We start from the raw sequence: 22,258 nt of genomic DNA, 5'->3' as shown, positions 1-22,258 counted from the left end.
CATGAAGTTAATTCTTAAAACGTTTTCCACCTATTTACATGATTCCATTACAACAAAACTCTTTAGGAAGCCAATGAATGTGATTCAATCTCATCATAGTAATTTGCTCTGCTTACTTTTTAACTAGTGCAGGGAGGCGGGGAGAGGCATATAGGGCCACACAGGGCCACCCCAGAGTTGCACTTTAGAAGGGGTTGTACAGCTAGGGCTGTGGAAGGCAGGCACTGTAGTATCAAGAGGATTAGGTGTCCCCTAGTTCCCGTGGGTGGTTGTTATTGGTTTGTTAGAATGTTTCTGCAGGCTGGCAAGGAACCAAAACTGGCCTGCACTTGCTTCTCTTCAGTTTGAGAAGTAGGTTTCTTGTTGAGGGGACCTTAAGTTGAGCCACAAGCCACAACTTGTGGCTAGGCCATCTGTGGCTCTCCTGGTTTCTCCTATTTGTCTAGTCAGCACATATATTGGCCCTTAATTTTAGGCCTTGGCTTACAAGGAATCAGTGTTGGCATGGACTGATTGAGAGAAAAGAATGCTGGACCATATCTAAGAAAGCCTACGTGTTAATCCCAATTCTAATATAGATCAACTGCATGACTTCAGAAAAGTAATCTCACTCTCTGAATTTGTTTTCCTCAAGGAAAATAATTATTGACTTATGTCTCCCGTGGGTCCTTTTTCTAAAGGTTTATTTTGCGAGATTTTTTGTAGATCCACATGCACTTGTAAGGAATAATACAGTGATAGCTCTTGTATACCTTACCCAGTTTCCTCCAGTGATAATGTCTTGCAATACAATATAAATTTTGTACAACCAGGATATTGACATTTATGCAGTCAAGAATCAGGATATTTGATCATCACAGGGATCCCTTCTGTTGCCGTTTTATAGCCACACTGCTACTCCTCCACCTTTCCCGTTCCTGAACCCTGACAACCATTAATCTGTTCTCCATTTCCATAATTTTGTTGTAGCAAGAATATTTTATAAAATAAACCATACTGTATGTACACTTCTAGATTAATTTTTTTCACTCAGTGCAATTCCCTGGAGATTTATTCAGTATCAATAGTCCATTCCTTATACTACAGAGTAGTCTTACAAAATATGGATTGCCACAGTTTTTTTTAACCATTTACACATTTGATGGACATCTGGGTTAATTTCAGTTTCTAGCTATTTATGAATAAAGCTGCTATGAACATGTATGCATAGATTTTGTGTGAGCATAAAGTTCTTGTTTCTCTGAGATAAAAGCCCAATGATAGTTTATAAGAAACTGCCAGACTGTTTTCTGGAGTGGCTGTGACATTTTACATGCCCACCAGCAATATATGAGTAATCCAGTAACATTACCTCATCGCCAGCATTTGATGTTTTCACTATTTTTTATTTTAACCATTCTGATGTAGTAATATTGTGCTTTAAATTGACATTTACCTGATGGTTAATGATGTTGATATTTTATTTTCTTAATGTTATTTTTATGTTCTTATTTGCTATCTGTATGACTTCTTTGGTGAAATGTATGTTTATGTCTTTTGCCATTTTCAAATTGGATTGATTTTGGGGGTATGGGTTGGCTTTTTGTTTTTTACTGGTGAATTCTGAGAGTTCATTATATATCCTACATATGAGTCCTTTGTCTGATATGCAGTTTCCAAAAATTTTCTCCCAGTCTAATTGGTTGTCTTTTCATCTTCTTAACAGGGTCTTTTGATGAGCAAAAGTTTTAAATTTTAATGAGGTTTGGTTTATCCATTTATCCTTCTAAGTATCATCATTTTGCATCAAATTTAAGAGCTCTTTCTCTAGCCCTAGATTCCAAATATTTTATCCTATGCTTTTTCTAAGAGTTTTATAACTTTTTTATTGAAGTATAGTTGATTTATAATATCGTCTTAGTTTCAGGTGTACAGCACAATAATTCAGTTTTATATATATATAATCTACTTCATATTCTCTTTCCTTATACATTACTACAAAATATTGAGTATAGTGTTATAGAGTAGGTCCCTGTGTGATGCAGTAGGTCCTGTCAGTTATCTATCTTATATATAGCAGCATGTGTACGTTAATCCCAGCCTCTTAATTTATCCCTCCCCCTACCCCCATTCTTCCTTTGGTAACCATAAGTTTGCTTTCTATGTCTGTGAGTCTATTTCTGTTTTGGAAATAAGTTCATTTGTATCTTTCTTTCTTCTTTTTTTTTTTTTTTAGGTTCCACATATAAGTGATGTCATATAATATTTGTCTTTCTCTGGCTCACTTCATTTAGTATGATAATCTCTAGGTCCATCCATGCTGCTGTAAATGGCATTAGTGCATTGTTTTCTATGGCTGAATAATACTCCATTGTGTGTGTGCAAGTATATATACCACATCTTCTTTAACCATTCATGTGTCAATGAACATTTAGGTTGCTTCCATGTCTTGGCTATTGTAAATAGTGCTGCAGTGAACACTGGGGTGCATGAGTCTTTTTGAATTATGGTTTTCTCCAGATACATGCCCAGGAGTGGGATTTCAGAATCTTATGGCAACTCTATTTTTAGTTTTTTAAGGAACCTCCATACTGTTCTCCATAGTAGCTATACCAAATTACATTCCCACCAACAGTGTAGGAGTGTTCAAAAGTTTTATATTATTATGTGTTATATTTAAGTTCATAAACATATTTATATATATATAATATGCATTACTTTAAGACTCATATTTTTGTCTATAGATGCCCAGTTACTCCAGCACTATTTGTTGAAAAGGCTATCTTTCCTCCAATAATTGCTTTTGAACATTTGTCAGAATCAGTTGAATAGGGCTTCCCTGGTGGTGCAGTGGTTGAGAATCTGCCTGCCAACGCAGGGGACATGGGTTCGAGCACTGGTCTGGGAAGATCCCACATGCAGCGGAGCAACTGGGCCCGTGAGCCACAACTACTGAGCCTGCGCGTCTGGAGCCTGTGGTCTTTAATTTACTTAGGTCTTTAATTTCTTTTATCAGCATATTTTACTTTTCTGGTTACACACCCTGTACAAGCTTTCTTTAAGTTTTATGTATTTTATTTTATTTTGGATAAAAGTGATATTGTACTTAATTTGATTTCTACAGTTCATTTTTAGTACATAGAAATGAGAATTGTTTTTACATATTGAACTTATGAGCTCAAAGTCTGTTCGAGGAGGTTTTTGTATTTTAATAGATTCCTTGGGATTTTCTATTAATACATAGACAACCATGTCATCTGAAAATAGGGACAGTTTTATTTCTTCCTTTCCAAACTGTATGCTTTTTTACCTCTTTTTTCTTGACTTAATACAGTATCTAGAACTTTCATACTGTTTTGAATCAGTGTGGTGAGAGCTGGCATTCCCTAAGCTGATCCTAGGGAGAAAGTATTATCTTTCATTATTAAGTATAATGTTAGCTATAAGTGTTTTATGGATGGTTTTTATCAAGTTGATAAGGTTTCTTTATATTCCTAGTTTGTTGAGAGTTTTTGCCATGATTAAATGTTGAATTTTATCCAATGCTCTTCTGTATCAATCTATTAATATAATTATATGCTTTTTCTACTTTGGCCTGTTGATATGATGGATTACATTGATTAATTCTCAAATGGTGAACCTGATTAGCATACATGAAAAAAATCCCACTGTAGAATTGTTAGAATTCTTCATGGTGTAGGATTCTTTTTATTCTTTGCTAGACTTGATTTGTTAATATTTTGATAAGAATTTTAGGATCTAAGTTCATGAGAGAATGAGAGATTTTGGTCTGTTCTCTTTCTTTCTTTTTTTTTCTTTTCTTATGTAATGGAAAAGAAAGTTTTCCTTTGTCTTCTATTTTCTGGAGAAGATTGTGTACAGTTGGTGTTAATTCTTCTTTAAATGTGTAGTAAAATTCAACAGTGAAGACTTGTGGGGCTAGAGATTTATTTCTAAATAAACAGAAACAGTTTATTTCTGAACAGTTTAATTAGAAATTCAATTTCTTTAAATGATTATAAGACTGGTATCAATTTTATCTTGGTTCAGTTTTGGTATTTTGCATTTTTTTGAGAAATCAGTTTATTCCTTCTGAGTCACTGAATTTGTGACTATAAAGTTGTTTATAGGATTCTCTTATTATCCTTTGAGTAACTGAAGAATCTATAACGACTTCCCCTGTTTCATTTCTGATATTGGTAATTTGTATCTTTTGTCTTTTAAGCTTTATCAATCTTGCTAGGGGTTTATCAACTTTGTTGATATTTTTGAAAAATAAGCATTTGCTTTATTGATATTTATTGTTTTCCTATGTCGATTTCATTGTTTTATGTTCTTATTTCATCAAGTACTTTTTTTCTTCTGCTTGGTTTAGCTTTATTTTGCTTTTTCTCTAGTTCTTAAAATAGAAACTTAGATTACTGATTTCTTCTTTCTGATGGAAGCATTTAATGCTATAAATTTCATTCTCTGCATTGTTTTAGGTGAATCTCACATGTTTTGATGCATTGTGTTAATTTCATTTAATTCTATGTATTTTTTGTTTCCTTTGAGACTTCCTCTTTTGTTCATGAATTGTTTAGAAATGTGTTGTTTAATTGCCAAATATTTTAAGTTTTCTATTTTTTTAATCAATTTCTAGTTTGATTCCATTATGGTTGGAGAACATACTCTATATGATTTTAATTTTTTAAAACTGTTTTATGACCCCAGATACAACGTATATTGATGAGTATTCCATAGGCATTTATGTGTATTCTGCTTTTGTTGAGTGAAGAATTGTATATGTGACAATAGATCCCATTTGTTGACAGTTCTGTTCAGTTCTTCTGTATCTTTGCCAACTTTCTATTAATTCTATCAATTACTCCAAGTAGGGTGTTGAAGTTCTCAGCTATAACTGTAAATTTCTCTATTTTACCATGTAACTCTATCCATTTTTATTTCATGTGTTTCAAAGGTTTGCTTTGTGATGTATATATGTTAATGATCACTTAAGAACTGTATTACTTTGCTAGGGCTGCCATAATGAAATACCACAGACTGGATGCCTTTAAACAACAAAAAAATTTTCTCACTGTTCTGGAGGCTAGGCGTCCAAGATCAAACTGACAGCATTTTTAGTTTCTCCTGCAGCCTCTCTCCTTGGCTTGCAGATAGCTACCTTCTCACTGTGTCTTCACCTGGCTTTTCCTCTGTGCATTTGCATTCATAGTATCTCTTCTTCCTACAGGAGACTTGTAATATTGGATTAGGGCCTCAGCCTCATTTAGCCTTAATTACCTCCTAAAGGCCCCATCTTCTAACAGTCACATTGGGAGAAAAAGCTTCAACATAAGAATTTTGGTGTAGCACAATTCAGTCCATAAAACTTAAAGTATTGATCCTTTTATCATTATGTAATGTCTTTCTTTATCTCTAGTAATTTCTTTGCTCTGAGGTCTACTTTTTCTGATACTAAAATAGTCACTCTTACTTGTTTTTAAATTGATGTTGACATCATTCCCAGTGAATTTAAGGTTCTTCCTTCATTGCAAAATACTTTGGAAATGAAGTGATAGGTAAGAATCAGATTTATTTAGAGAGAAGCACACTCCACAGACAGAATGTGGGCCATCCCAGAAGATGAGAGAGAGCTTGGGAGAAACACTCAACAGACAGAGTGTGGGCCATCTCGTAAGGCAAGAGGCAAGAGGCCTCAAAACATAGCATGGTTAATTTTTATGGGCTGGGTAATTTCATAGGCTAATGAGTGGGAGGATTATTCCAACTATTTGGGAGAAGGGGCGGGGATTTCCAGGAATTGGGCCATCGCACACTTTTTGACCTTTTATGGTTGGCCTCAAAACTGTCATGGCACTGGTGGGTGTGTCATTTTGTGTGCTAATATATTACAATCAGAGTATAATGAGGCTCAAGGTCCATTGGAAGTCAAATCTTCTGCCATCTTGGACCTAGTTGTTTCTCACTAGTTTTTGTCATGTACTATGGTTATGTCATCCTTTTAAAGGTTGTGCCCTGCCCCCTTCCCTCCTGTTTCAACATGATAGATCTTTTTCCATTCTTTTAGTTTCAGCCTACTTATGACATGTTTGAAGTGAATTTCTTACAGACAGTGTATAGTTGGATCATGATTTTTTTTTAATCCACTCTACCAATCTCTGTCTTTTAATTAGCCTACTTCGATTATTTATATTTAATGTAATTTTTGGTATAGTAGTATATAAGTCTGTAATTTTATTTGTTTACTGTCTATTTCCTCTGTTTCTCATTCCTCATTTTTCCTTTTCTTCCTTTCCTTTGAAGTACATGAACATTTTGTAGAATTCCAAACTTTGTAGTGGTTTTAAAAGTATCACTCTGTATATATTTAGTGGTTGCTCTTTATAGTATAATACACATACCTAAATTATCACAATCAACTGTTATTGCCATTTAGCACTTCAAGTGAAATATTGAAACCTTTATTCTCTTTATGTCTGTTTCTCCCATTTTTGCAATTTGTGTCATAATTATTTTCTCTGCAAACATTAAGCACCAAATAATTTTTGCCTCAACCATCTGATTTAAAAACTATGAGGAGAAAAAAAAAGCCTGTTATTTTTCCCTATTCTGTTTTTTTTTTTATTTTTGAAATTCCAAAACTTCTCTTATCATTTTCTTTCTATTTGAAAAGGCTTCTTTAGTCATTCTTTAATAATAAGTTGCTAGCAACAAATTATCTTAATGTTCCTTTGTCTGAGAATGGCTTTATTTCCCTTTTATTACTGAAGAATAGTTTTGCCAAATATAGAGCTTGAAGTTGGTAGTTCTTTTCTTTTGGAACTTAAAAAATATTGTGCCTCTTTTTTCTGGTTTTCATAGTTTCAAATGGGAAATCCACTTTCATTTGAGTTGGTATTCCCCTAGAGGTAATGCATCATTTTTCTCTGACTGCCTTTAAGACATATCTCTTTATCTTTCATTTTCAGAAGTTTAATTATCATGAATCACAAAGTGGATTTCTTTAGGTTTATCCTATATGGGTTTCACTCAGCTTCATGAATCTTTAAATTTATATTTTTCACCAAATTTAGGAAATTTCAGTGATTATTTCTTTGAATACTTTTTCAGGCCTATATTCTTTATCCCTTGCCTTGGGATTCCAATATTACAAATGTTTAATATTTAGTTTTTTCCCTCACATCCCTGAAACTATGTTCAGGTTTGTTTGTTTGTTTGTTTTATCAGTCTAGATGCTATAGTTCAGATTGAATAAATTCCCCTTGATCTCTTCTCAAATTTACTGATTCAATCTTCTATCATCTCCTTTTTATTATCAAGCTCATCTAGTAAGTTTTTTATTCTGATTTTTTGTATTTTTCAGTTCTATAATTTCCTTGTGGTTCTTATTTATAACTTTATAACTTCCATTCCTCTGCTGACATTTTAATTATTTTTTGTTTAAAGAGAATTTGTAATTCATTGTTGAAATGTTTTAAAAATGGCTATTTTGATATCTTTGTCAGATAACTTCAATATCTCCTTAACCTCTGTGTTGGCATCAGAGTGTTGTCTTTTTTTGTTCGAGTTGTGATTTTCCTGGTCCTTGATATAATGAGTGATTGTTTTTACTGCCTCCTAGACATTTTAGATCTTATGTTAGGAGACTTGATTCTTTTAAAATCTTCTCTTTTAGCAGACAACCATGCTGTTTAGGTTTATCATGTAGGTCCTGGCCTAATTTTGCAGGCTGTAATTTCAATGGCAATTTGTTTTCTGAGCCCTCACAATACTGTTCTGGTCTGTTTTCTTCTTCTCGTTCTGCATGGGCTCTGGCTGATCGCTGGTTCCCTATTGGTGTTCTAGCAGAGGTGGACAGTATCCCCAGGACACTTAGATGGGGGACACTGAACCCTTACAATGAAGAGCCTTTCACCCTGTGCCATTAGACTTCCCTTTATATCTTTGGAGGTGGCATGGGAGGAGGGAAATACCTAGCCAGACTACCTCCTTGCACTGGATGGAGGGCTAAGAGATTCTTGGCCTAGGTTTCTTTCTGTCACTGGAGTTGAGGGTCAGGAATGTGCCTCTCCATCGCTGGGTAGAAGATGGAGAGACACCCGGCCTGTTGGTACTGCCTGTACAAGTGGAGGAGCCCACTTATTCCCAATGGATGCAGGACATGAGTTGAGTGGGCCTGCCAGGTATATTACTGAGTGGGGCCCTAAGGCAGGGTGTGGGCTGATGCAGATCCTGTTGCTGCTGCTGCTCCCCTGTCAGGGATATAGGGTCAGGGAAGATAGGCAGATCTGGTTGCTGTGGCCACTAGATGTGGGTCTTCCAGTTAGGTCCCTACTGGACTTCCCCGTTTCTGATTTCTTGGCCAAAAAGACCAGGTTTTCATGTGGTTTAATTGTTGGGGTTTTGCGTGTGCTTTTTTTTAAATTGTGTTTCTCTTGTTTGTTTGTTTTGTTTTGTTTCTATGATTGTTAGCAACTGGGGGTAGGAATTTTTTGTAGTACTCATCCAGGATATATAGGAAATAACAAAGAAAGGCCAGAAAACTACCTGAGTGTTATACAGATCTTGACATCTCTAGCTACTCTAGCAGTTGCCTTTCACCTTACAGAATTCTTTTATGTTTGTGGAATTATTTCCAGGGTATGCATTCATATTTAGAGAAGATAAACCAAGACAAGTGAACCTAAGCCATTTTGTCCTACTAACAGAAATCACAGGTTGTTTTCAACATTTAAAAAATACTGTTGCAAGCTCGTTCTTTTGGTGATCAATTATGAACAGGACACAGTGTGTACTCTTGCTAGGCTCAAATGATATGATAATGTAAAAGCCAATATTAAGGTGAAAAACAACTGGACTTGTATTAATATTGTTAGTATCACCATGGAATTAAACAAACGTATTTACATTTTATAAAATAAAACACTAACTTCTAGTATCCATCACCCTTCACTGTAGGTATATTCATTAATATGGACAGTGTATCATCTAGATTTTGTGATTTTTATATTGATATATAAAATTGATATTACCTCTTTTACATATATCTGTGAAAAACTTAAAATGTATCATAACTATTTTCTGATATAGCCTGTGATAGAGAACTGGTTTCAAATATATGTTCAAATATTTTTTAAATGTTTTTTTTTTTATTTAGCTGTCAGAATATATTGCTTCTTTATAATTAGGTTGACTTGGCTTGCTTGTTTGTTGACATTCCATGTAATTTGTGGTATTTCCTACACAAAAGATTGCATTTTGGGTGCATTTTAATTTTCATTTTATGCTTCTTGCTTGTGGAAGATAATTTATCCTTGAATATATGATCTGCTAAATTCCAGGTTCTGTTTAAGACAAAATTTGATTTCTCTATTGATTTTGTTTTAATATGTTTTCTTGATTAAATTTCCTATATAGTATTTTATTTTATTTTAATATTCTGTCCAAAATAGTTCCTATATGATCATCATCTTTGGTAATTTTATTTTCATTTTAGTTAAAATTAAAAACTAAAAAATATACATTCAGTTGGGATCCTAAGTAAAAGTCCATATAGATATATATGTATCCCTGAGGTTTAGTTACCTAAATAGTAGAGACTGACAGAAGCAACATTTTTATGTTTTCAGATACTATTAGTTATATTTAAACTTAACTAATAATCTTTAATAACTATATAAGAGACACTCTCATCATTCTAAAATTACCACCTTGGCAATCTGATTGAATAGATATTCATTACAGTAGTTCACATAATTGTTGGACTATTGCAATAAAGAGACCCCAGAATACAATAGCTTTGCTAAGAGAAGTGACTTCTCTCTCATGGAACAGTCTGCTCTACTGTGATCCGACCACCTATGGCAGTGTTCTTGGCTTGTGATACTAGATTGCTGTCCCACCCATGTTTCAGCTTCTGGGTAGGGAAAAAGAGAGGCGGGAAGTCCAGGACAAGGAATTTTCTAGGAAGCTGGTCAGATAGAAGTTTTATTTATTCCTTTCATATCATTTTGATAATCACCTAATTGCATGGCCAGACCTTGCCATAAGGCAGCCTGGAGAATATAGCGACTGACTGGGCATTCATAGGCTAAGGAAAAATTGAGACTAGATATGGGAGACAAACTGCAACTTTCCACAATATCTTAAAATTTTACTCTAGGTTTCTCTTCAATAAACTGAAAACTTGACTATCTTATCTTAATAAACAGTAGGAGAAACATGGAGTATTCTGCTATTAATCTCAACAAATAACTCATTTTGTCATACTTGATTCTTTAAGGTAATCTTCAAAAGAACCTTCAAAAATCTTTAAAATTTTTAGGGTATCTTTAAAAAATACTTCCATGGGTGGTAAATAAATACATAAATAATATAGCATAGTTATTGTCTGCACAATGCCTTCTGTTTCTTTAAAGTTTTATAATCTGAGGAAAGAATAAATGTCCTTTGCTAAGATGGTTGAGGCCAGCTTAACTTCTAGTGAGTTTCTGTAAATTTTAATTTCCCTTTAAATGAAAGTTTGGGTGATTCTAATTGCACAGCTATGTGATAAATCATTAATCAGACAACCAGTAAAAACGTAATAAGAAGACTTCGACCTCAGGAGTGTCTCCAGGCCTCTATGAACATGTGCAGATACATTTGGCTATCCTAACTGCCACCAACCAAATGCTTACTTCACTACAATTGGAAGCCAATTTGGAAACTTACATACAAATATGAAAGCCAAATTTTCTTCTGAAAGAAATATTTTCAACTGAAACAAATGCTTGGGTTGTTCACATGTACCCAAACCAAATATTTTCTTGTAATAATAAATATGCTTCCAAGCCATCCATACTCTGCATCATTTGTTAACAGGACTTGATAACCCCATTCTACTTCATTTTGAAAAAATGATGAAATACCTACTGACAATGAAATGGTATACTTTGTTATGGAAACAATATCTGAGGAATAGAGCTTTCACACACACTGTATCCTCTGCCTGGAATACTTAGCATAACCTCTGCTTAACTCCTATTATTTAATCAGTTTTCATCTCAATTATAACTTCTTCAAGAAAGCCTTCCTTGTCTAAGATAAATCCCACAAATATTCTATATTTGTTCTTGTGGTTTTTGTTTAATATGTATATCTTCCACTACACTGTATGTGAAATAAGGGCAGCAACTCTGCGTGACATATAAAAGACAAGCAATTCTTATTGGCTAAATAAATGGGGATATAATATCAAACTCACAGTTTGGATTTGAGAATTAAATGCATTATTGCATGTAAAATTCCCAGTGTCTAGCACATTAAAAGCAATTAATTTTTCCCTCCAATAAAATGCAAGCTCAATGAAGTCACAATTTTTCCATACTCATACATTCATGAAACTTAGAACAGTGTCTAGGATATATACATTTTCATTAAATAAATAATGAACTACTGAAAAAAAGAATAGCACCCAAAGAATACAAGCATCTTAAATTTATTTGTGGGCTTATGACAATTTGTAAATAAAATTTATATATATATATATATATTTTAAATTAACTATCCTTGATTGATATAATAACTCTAGAGGGAATATGAAAACAAAGATAAGCAGATGAAGCTTGAGGTTGTTTGGGCTAGAAATTTTCAGATTGGAAGTACTATATATACTTCTAAAACTTATAGAGCCATTTGATGAGGGTCAGACTTGAATCTGTCATAGTTCTATATGATTTAATTAAGATTCACTTGCTTTGTGAAATATCTGGGATGAAAATGATGTGACTGGAATCAATTAAGAAAATCTCTAAACCTGAAAAAGATAACTAGAACATACCAATCCTTGATTGACATCACTCATTAGTACAGGTAAATATGCTTAAAATAGCTTTTGATTTAGGGTGGAACATAATTATAAACACAATGAATTATAACAGTGTGTGTCACCAATAAAAATGATATTAAGAAAAAAAGACAAAAATAATGAAAATGAAAGAAGAGAGAGACAGAAAGAAAAATAGAGAAAATTATATTACTGAAAATACTGCAAAAAGTACCAAAAAACCCCCAAAACATTATAAAAATGCACAGGAGACTGTAAACTACGGTCCATTCCTGGCATTCTGAGCTATGGTGGAGCTTTGCCCTGGCATGGTATTGGTGAAAAGATGATGGTTTGGTAAGGGAAGCACAGTACTTAACTATATTTAACGTTGGTTGCTCACTTTCTTTACCACAATAATGGATACTGAAGTCCTTTTTAGATAACTCCTTTCATAATGGAGGCAGGAGGAATGTGTATACTCTCCTGATGACAGTTGAAGAAAGGAAAGGCCTATGCTGAAATTCACCCTCTACCTGATGCCAAACACTATGAAGCTGGCTGTGCTTTGCTGTACAAACATGTTGATGCATTTGTATGGCTTAAGCCACTGACTCAGTTTCAAAAATGTTTAGCAGAAATTTGCCTAGTTTTCAGAAAGGTGATTTGAGGCTCCAGTCAAAAATTTAAGCCAGTTTGAAAAGACAGCTCTCAAGTCATTTTTTAGATATCAAGGGATATAGGTTTTTCTTTTGTTTTGTTTTTATCTAAAGGGTTCTAAATATTTTTATTTCTTTTTTCTTATTTTCCATAGTGTACATGCTGCATGTATTACATTAGTATTCCTTGTATTTCAAATATGGCTTCTTGATACTTGTCTCTTAAGAAAAGCAAATATGTATAATATGTTTCTATAGAGGGTTTTTTTTATCATAAGGTTTTTATAAATGGCTTACAAATTTTGTCCATATCCTGGATTATTCAATATTGAAACTGGTGTGTTTTTTGTCAAGATCACTTATGTAGGAGAACAGCCTCAAAAATTCAGATTCCGATTTTTCAATGATAAAAGATAGAGTCACAAGATGTAAACACTTAAAAAAATTTAGAGACAATTATATATACTCTGATTCATTCAGATAAGAATGTGCAACAGCTTATACATGCATATATGAAGTATGGAGCAAAGTTAAGATATACCAGTTTCAGGAATTAAAAGGAAAATAAGTGCTGGAAGATAATGTAAAATATACAGTAAATATATAAAAATCTTACTATAAAATTCTTATTTGGTGACCAAAGTTTGACCATACCTAAGTTCAGTGAGGCCTTAAAGCCAGAAATAAAAATTCAGAGCTAAGTTAAACATTGTCAAAAGAGTTCCCCAGGTCCACACCGTTAATTTAGGCATCATTTATTAAGGAAATAAATGTTTTTAAGCTTAGTGCTGAGACAATTTTTTTCATTAGTCCTGATGAGAGAATAATGTATGATGTAGTGAATGCTGTATTAAGAAAGTTTGAACTATGAATACCATGAATATATCATAATAGTTTCCTCTTATCATGTAACAGTAAAGTCCAATGTCACAGTTTCAGTTCACATGTCAGAAAAAAAGCCTAGAATGTACTCAAAATGTTGCCCAAATACAGAATGTAGTTAAAATGTTGTGCAAGTACAAATGATCTCCTCTGATTAGAGTTATGACAGCCTAATTAAAATGTCTTTAGTGAAAAATAATTTTATGACTATTTGATATAGTTTTTCTTTTTATCATGGGGCATGAAAGACAATTGTTAAGTAATGAAAGATGCAAAAGATTATTTACATTCATATATTTATATATATATAACATATTTAATCAAATAGTCTAATACCCATTATTAGCCAAGGTATATAAGAAATAAAATACATATTTTCATTACTTTAAAATACCTTATGTGACTTTTTCCCATCCCATCTTATTTTCTTTAAGGAGGTAAATTATTTCCTGAATTTCATGTTTATCATCTCCCTGCTTTTATTTATTATTCTACTAAAGTTATTTTTACCCTTAATAAATTATTTTTCAGTTTTTCTTGTTTTCTAAATTTATATAAATTGAAACAAATCTATACATTTCTCTGCAATTTGTTTTTGGTTCCTTATATTTCATTCCTGAGCTTCAACCATGTTATTTATTTTAGTTCTCATTTATTCATTTTTACTGATGTATGGAATTCCTTCATACATCATCATTTATTTACGGATGTTACTGCTGATGGACAATTGTTTCCTATTTTTGGCTAAGACAAAGAATGCTGCCATGGACATTCTGCTACATGTCTCCAGGGACATTCTGCTACATGTCTCTAGGCACACATCTTTCTCTAGGGTGAATACCAAGGAAAGTATTTGCTGCGTCATCGACATCCTCAGCTTTATGAGATTATGACAATATTTTTTTCTAAAGTGGTTTTACTAATTTAAACTCACCAACAGTATAACAACATTCCAGTTTTTCCATAGCTTTATCTTTACTTCCTATTGTCAAAACTTTAAAAAAATTTTCTTCAAAAGTCCCAAGTGAGACATTGCATTTCATTGGTATTAAATAGTATTTCCCTGGTTTTTAAATAGTTCTAGAATATCTGCATGTCCCTGGGTCACTTTTCATATGATTATTCAGGACTTTTGACTATGTTTTGAATAGTCATTTTCTTTTATTCATCATAAGTTGTGGGGAGAGCTGCTACATGTGTTGCAAATATTCTTGCTGCTTCTACCTTGTCATTCTATTTTCTATTTGGTATTTTAAATATTACTATTGTCAAATTAATCCCTATTTTACTTTTACTATTTGATTTTTAATAAGTTAGTTTCTACTGAGGCCACAAAGTCTTCAACTATATTGTCTTCTAAAAGTTTAATTGTTTTCCTTTTTATAGTAATGGAAATTATTTTTGTGTATAGTATAAGATAAAACTCCAGCTTTACTTATATCCATTTAAGTGAACATAACCAATCATACCAGCATCATTTATTTAAAAGTTTATCAGTTCACAAAGAACCAAAGCCAGCTTTGTGATAAATCAAAAATCCATGCATTTGTGGATTGTTTCTGGGTTTTCTAATCTACTTCTTGATGTTTTCTTAGTTCATACACCAATACCACTATCCATTTACTATAGGTCTATAATAATTTATAATTTATAATATCTCATGAGGCAATTTCTCTTTCCTTATTCTTCACAGGAAAATTTGGCATTTTTTCTCACATATATACTTTAGAGTAATCTGCATAAGATCCACAAAATAAACTGTAGGGATTTTGATGAAAAATGTATCAAATCTATAAATCATTTTGGGGAGAATTGACATTTACATGTAATAGAATTTTTCCATCTATGAATCTAGTATATGTCTTAATTTGTTAGTCTTCTTTAGTGTCTTCTGATGAAACATTTAAACTTTTTCATAAATAGCATGTTAATATTCTTCTAGGCACTTTATTTCTTATGTACCACAAGTGGCATACTTTTAAAATTACTTTGTCTAATGGGTTTTTTGATTGTTGTTACCAGTGTATAGAAATTCAACTAAGTTTTATATTAAGATTTTAATACAACAAACTCAGTAGAATCTTTTGTTAGAAATCATGGCTTATTTGTATATTTTTGTTTTTTTCTATGTAGGTAATTATGCCATCTGTGAATAATTATACTTCAACCTTTTGCATATAAATGAAAGGGCAAAACAAAAACTGACCCCCTCTCTGTCACATTCAGCGCTATTAACCTTGCAACTACAGCAAATTAAAGTTTTTTTCTTAATGATAAAATAAAACACCCTAACTTCTAATATTCTATGCCCAAGAATGGATTAAAAAAAAAAAAAACTTGAGCATGCTGGTAAACCAATTGCATCACTAATTCTAAGACCTCCAATGTTAAACATAGTCTAATTGTATTTACCATAATTTGTTTTACAATTTAATGATACAATTGGAATACTTGTACAATAAATATTTTGTGTGTTATGTTCTTCTTTCTTTTAGTCCCTTCAAAAACTGCTAATTTTAACACAAGTCCTAAGATTAGAAAATAATAATATCATATACTATCTTGGTACTTTACATTTTTCAGAGAACATTTAAATCCATTATGTCAATTGATCACATGGATCCTACAAATTGAGATATTATCGGATTATTTTACAGGGGAACAATTTAGTGAATTTTATTAAAAAATAGAAAAAAAGGTTGTTGGAGGCCTATATCATATTTATTCCAATATTACACTGTTAAATTATAACAGTGATATTTTTAAAGAATAAAGATGTTTTCCTAATGGAAAGGAACAGCAGCAAAAACATTTTTTTCTTCCTCATGCCCCATCTCACATTCTCTATGACTGAATAATTTCAGAATTATTAGATGTTCCTTTAAAACAAACTTCTCTCCTAAATAAATATGGACTCTATTGACCAATACTAAATAGGAGGTAAGTTGATGAGAGGTATTTCTGTTGATCTAAATCCTCATAAATATATAACTACACTATATTGGCCAATGCACAGTAGGAAATAAACTTTAAAAGACATCCAGTGTTAATTCATTCATATTTCCTTACCTGCAACAAATAGTGATATTTAGGGACCAGACCACAGTTAGAAAACGTGCAACTGAATGATTCACAGGGAGTTTGACCTCATTACCTTAGCTTTTAAAACATATTTGTTTTTATATTGTTACTAAGCTAACTGCTGTGGGTCACTTTTCGCCTTTTACGTGGTTATCCATCCAGTGCATATAGTATTTCCTTTGTAATAGCATTTTGTGAGTGCTCTTGAAAATCAATAACCTTGAATGCTGTGTGTGGCAAGTCTACCAACTCCGTCAGACAGGGAGGGAGAGGAGAATTAAGATATTGCATTTTAGGCATGTGTATTAACTCACCATCTAACATGGAAAAAATAATGAGTGTAACCCTCACAATGGTGGAGTATAGGGAGCTTTTAAATAGGGAGTTTAATCTCCTTTAGAGCAAAGCCACACTCTCGGTTACCCTAGGTTTTTGGCAAGATTCCCAGAAGCTGCAGTCATTCATGAGCCACACACTCTGTTCTTAGGAAAACTGCATTGGGATCTTCACACAGTGCAAGCAATGGTCCCGTTTAGGACGTTTCATCTGTAAAAAAAATCCTCTCACACATGTATGCACACGTGCATGTTACTTAACTCAGCCACCACTGAAGAATGGAGCCCTACTGGGATTTGAACCTGTAGTCTCAGGAAGTCCAAGAATCTCAAACCTTATGTGTCGACTATAAAACCATTCCCTCTGACTGATTATTCTGGAATTAAAGTGTAGTTTATGTTAAGAAAGCTTGGAAAATTCCCAAATCAAATAAGCTTTTTTAGAGAGGTTTGTTCTACCTTCTTTGCAAATGTTGAAGCCACAGCTTTATTCTCCCTTGGTTCTCTTTGACTTTTGTAATGTTTTCCATGCTCTCATTCACACTCAACTACGTAATCTGAATACGATTTTTCTGTGAGATATATTTATTGTGACTATAAAATATAATATACTACATAATATGAATTTATGTATTTAAATTATTGAGCTATGAAAATTACATGTATATTTCATTTTTTGAAACAAGGGACAATCTCTTTTCTTACTTATTGTTTGTTTAACAGAATAGGGCTTGAGATTATATCTTAACTGGATAAACTGAAATGGCTGGTGAGACCAATATATATATCTTTTCCTTATGTGATATTCTTTGTGTCTATGTATATTTGATGTTTTACATTAATTGAAGTTGTCAATTTCAATAGTTACAGCTGCACTACATTTTTGTTCATATACTCCATTTAGAAAAATCTAATTATAAATAAATTTCCTAATTTTTAAAATGCCCAGTAGGAATCCTAGATTCCTACTAGTAGATCAGCTTTTAGCTATATGCAATTTCCTAAATATATATATTGTAACTATCATTAAACACAAATGGCAAAATAGAATATAACATCTGCTAACACCACCACCAACAGCAAAAGCAAAAGACAATGTTTATTCTACCTCTTCATAACATACAATTTTGCTAATAATTTAAAGGAAAATAAACCGATTCATTTTAAGCTTTAGCCAAAAATATTTATAGCAATTAAGCTATTTAGTTATTGATGTTGTATAATCCTCAGACAGCATTAACTGGCAAACCCAAAGCTCTAGGTTTGCATGCAGAAAAGTCAGATACTCTAAAATACTGCTTTCTTTGAACACACACTGGTTGTTCTGTTAACCTCTTGCAAATATTTGTAGTATCTTTGTTAAAAGGCATTTTCTTTGCTATCATCATGTCAGATTTCCTCAGGTCATTACCCTCTCCTTGTCCTCAGGTCTCAGTGTGTTTTTGCAAAACTGATTTCATTAATTCTAACATTTCTGTAATTTAAAATAAAAGTGACATAGAGGGCAGGTGGTGTTCTCTTGTCACTTGATAAATGGAGAAACTGAGGTATTCAGAAGATTAAGGAGATGGCAGATGGTTTCACAGCAGGTAAAAGGTGGAGCGGAATCTCCTGCCTGTGGAGTAAGTATTTGGTCTGTTCCCAGGCAATAACATATTTAGCTTTATTTCAAGAAAACAAAATGTAAATAAATTATAAGCAAAAATTTAGCAAGCTCTCATACCTGGTTTCTTTTTTCCTTATATTTTGTACATACATGTATTACTTGGCTGCATTTGCAACTTACATACTTAAACTGAAGATGGCTTGCTGTCTCCAGGATTTGTACATTTTTCTAAACATTTTGGGCATTTTTGAAAATAACAAAACCTAGAGCCAAATTCTGTGTAGCTTGGCTCAGTTGTCCCCAGCAGGGTCAACTTGGTGTTTTCTGCTGTATTGATGATTGACTACAGGGCTATGAATTAGAACACATGGGTAGAGATAGAGAGTTTCTATTAAGACATCTCAATTTTTATGTAAATGCAGAAAGACTGCATAGAAATTAAAATATATATTCTATAAATATTCATCTGTTTTAAAATATATTTATTTGCCTCATTAATATTTGCAACTAAGGAACAATAATAAAAAATTGGAAAATATAGAATGCTGTATATGTGTCAAAAACATGCTTCTACAAACAAAGATTTTAATACCATGTAAGATCCTAAACATGATAATAAAATAAATAGTAATCTAGAATATAGTTCCTCCTGTCCAATTATACAGACCTTTGACAAAATTTCTTTCAACAAAATGATTAGGAAAATGTAAAAAAATCCAGTTCTTACTAATACTCTAATAATTCATCAATTTAAATTGTTAATTTAAATGTCAAAATTGGAAATTTACACAAACAGAACTTCACAAGAAAACAGAATTGTTTTAATTTTAGTAAATAAAGACTAAGAAGGAGAAATCATCACTTAACAGCAATCTTTCACTTTCTGGTTACTCTGTTGAGGTTTATAAATTGTAAGTTAAGACTTTCTCTAGCCACTATGTCGTCAAGATCACTTAAACAAGCAAATTAAATCAGATCTGTTTTGGAATTGACAAGTTCTTTTTAGCTTGTCTCATGATGTTATATTTGTTTTTCTGAAATAAATTTATCAAACTTTTAAAGCCATGTAAAAATGGACTCATATATTTGATAGTCTAAGCTTATGTATTTTTATATCATGTGTATGACTGAAAACGTTTACTTTAAAAATATATTGAAGACACATAGTGTTAATTTTACTGTTAAAAAAATGTTGCCACATAATTCAACTTTCTTAGGTGGAATACTGGAGGCATTGAAATCTGATTAGAACTTTCTTCTGAAATGTCATTTTTTAATCTTATACGACAAAGACTCCTTTGTCTTGCTCATCCTTTGGCAGACATATTATTATAAGTTAAGGGGATAACAGACATATTTAAGTTACTACAAGTATTATTTGTTTCCACAATTGCCATAAAAACAGGTTTTTACATATTACCTAAGCACTTTTCTATCGATTAAAACATGTAATATTTAATCTTAGAAAAACATATTAACATTGGAGTAAAACTTACCATTTGTTGCAAATACAGTTATTTTGCAGATTTGGTGTGAATTTATTAAAATTATAACTGTGATGTAAAATTGAAATAGGAAAATTGTGGTTAAAGAATCAAATGGAAGAAACCTAGAGTAAGAGATTAAATTTATGAATCATTTCTTAATCATAGAAGACATTATTAGAAACTAAATTTGTGATGAAATCTGTGTGAAAAAATCTGAAATAAAGTAAAATGCATTACATAAAAAATAAATGCTGATTCAAAAGTGATTGCTAAAAAGCCTATTGGCATTATAGAGAAAATAAACCTGAAAGAACAGCTCCAATTCTCTCATCTATTTAGACATTTTGCAAAGTTTTGACATTGAAACATTCACATTTAAAAACAGAGGTGAACCTCACTGTATAGAAAAAAAATCGTAGAGATTTCAATTTATTAGACAGTCTGACCATGCATCTGCAAGATTTTTTTATACTTGACATGTATAAGAGAAGTATATATCTAAATTTTTTATGTCAGGTTGCATTGCACAAAGAACAATCAGTTTCGTGTTCATCTCACATGTGTGGCAGGCCTCAGTGAAGACAACTGGAGCTAGAATAAGAGATTTCCAGCATTTCTTGAAACAAAGCAAAGTAAGAAAGCTCAAAGCTTATGCAGAAAATGTGACATTTGCCTCAAGTTAATGACCTCACTCCCTGTGTAGCTATAAATAATAGCAACAATAACAAAAAGAGCATGACTATTACAATGACATCCTTATGTGCTTTTTCTTGGAAAAAATAATTCAATTGAAAGTGAATTTTTTTTTTCAGAAATCACCCAAAAGGCTTATCAAAAAAAAAAAATCAAGAATTTAATCTTTGGAGATGTTCACTCAAGTTGAAAGAGCCATGTATTGGGGAATCTTTGTTATTTCCTAAGACAGTTTTTACCTTTCTTCCTGTGTGATTTAGATGCAGGTTAAAAAAAATCAACAGCTTGAAGAGTGCTAATTAGAACCAATTATAATTTCATTGACCTACCACGGCTCACTATGTCCTGGTGAAAAAAAAAAAGATCATTTTGCTTTATGCACATGTCTGATTGGGAAAGCTTAATATTCAACACATGTGCAAGAAGTAATCAATTAAACAGCAGTCTAAAGGTGACAATAATCCATGCAATTCCTTTTTGTTAATTTCTAGTTAATATATTTATTAAAAAATACAATCGTATTTCAAACGGGACCACTTAATTCATCAAACTAGTAGCTATCTAACTGGTATGTAAAGTTGGTTTTCATGTCAATAAAAGGATAGAAAAAAGTTTCTATATTACTTATTCCTCATGAAATCATAAAGATGACTCCGCTAGCAATGAAGAAGAAAGTTCCTTTGAATCAATTCGGTTCTCCAGGAAAGTAATTCAATTTTAATGTAACCTATACTAGTTAACAAAAGGTATTTCATGGGCTTTGGTTAGAAATGCAATACTGTAACCTAGAATTACCTTACATCTAAGTTTAGCAACTGCCATTTTCATACTGTGCTTTATGCAGCTTAAAAAGTTGTCTACTCCCATCTAGTGGTCATACGGTTAAATGTCCTTTCAAAAATTCGCAGCGTGAATGGTCTGTATTAAGGCAAGTGGAACTGCTGTTTTATTGTCAGAATTAAATAATTAATGCAGTTAACAACATCTGCATAGATTAAGTAATTCAGACTCATGGGCTTTGTTGATAGCAGTAATTTTAAAAGCAGCATAAAATGGTTTTCGTCTGATTTATGGAGCATGGCTCATGCTGCCAGAGCCGCATGGAGCTCATTGACTGAAAAACTCCCAGGATTACTCAAGAGAATTGCCATAGTTCTATAGTCAACAATTTCTTATGAATATTTTATAAAAATATCTATGTATAGAGGGAAGGAAATTTCAAGCAATGCGGTCCTCCGTGTACAGCAGAATTCCAGAATATAAAAATAGATGATTCATCTCTTGAAGTCCTTGTAAAAAAAAATTGACTGTCAGATTTCAAAATAAGAAGTACTCTAAAATTTTTATAATGTAATCTTGATTTTTTTGTACCAAAATACAGACTAGAATAGCATTTCTTGTATTGGTGATATCTGCCTTTCCAAAAACAAAAAAGAAGTAAAAGCCAAAAAGAGAAAGCAAATTGCCTTTCATTTTTTATGTGTTTAAAAAACAAAATCTTACACTAACCTAGCAGCTTGTGGCTTGGTGCTGATTTAACGATGTCTGTTCACACATGTTAGGTTAGTTGGGACCAAGTAGAGTTCAGCTACCTGCAATTCTGAAGACACAAAAAGACAATTCAGGCATCTTCTTTGGCATGGAAGTGGGGCCGGAAAGGATTGACACAATGGGGAAAGATTGCTCTATTTCAAATGACAAGTTCAAATCTTTGTAGTATCTATGCA

The sequence above is a fragment of the Mesoplodon mirus genome (genome assembly GCF_964341445.2).
Source record: "Mesoplodon mirus genome assembly, chromosome: 10".
NCBI lineage: Eukaryota > Metazoa > Chordata > Mammalia > Artiodactyla > Ziphiidae > Mesoplodon > Mesoplodon mirus.
This window is presented reverse-complemented; position numbering follows the sequence as displayed.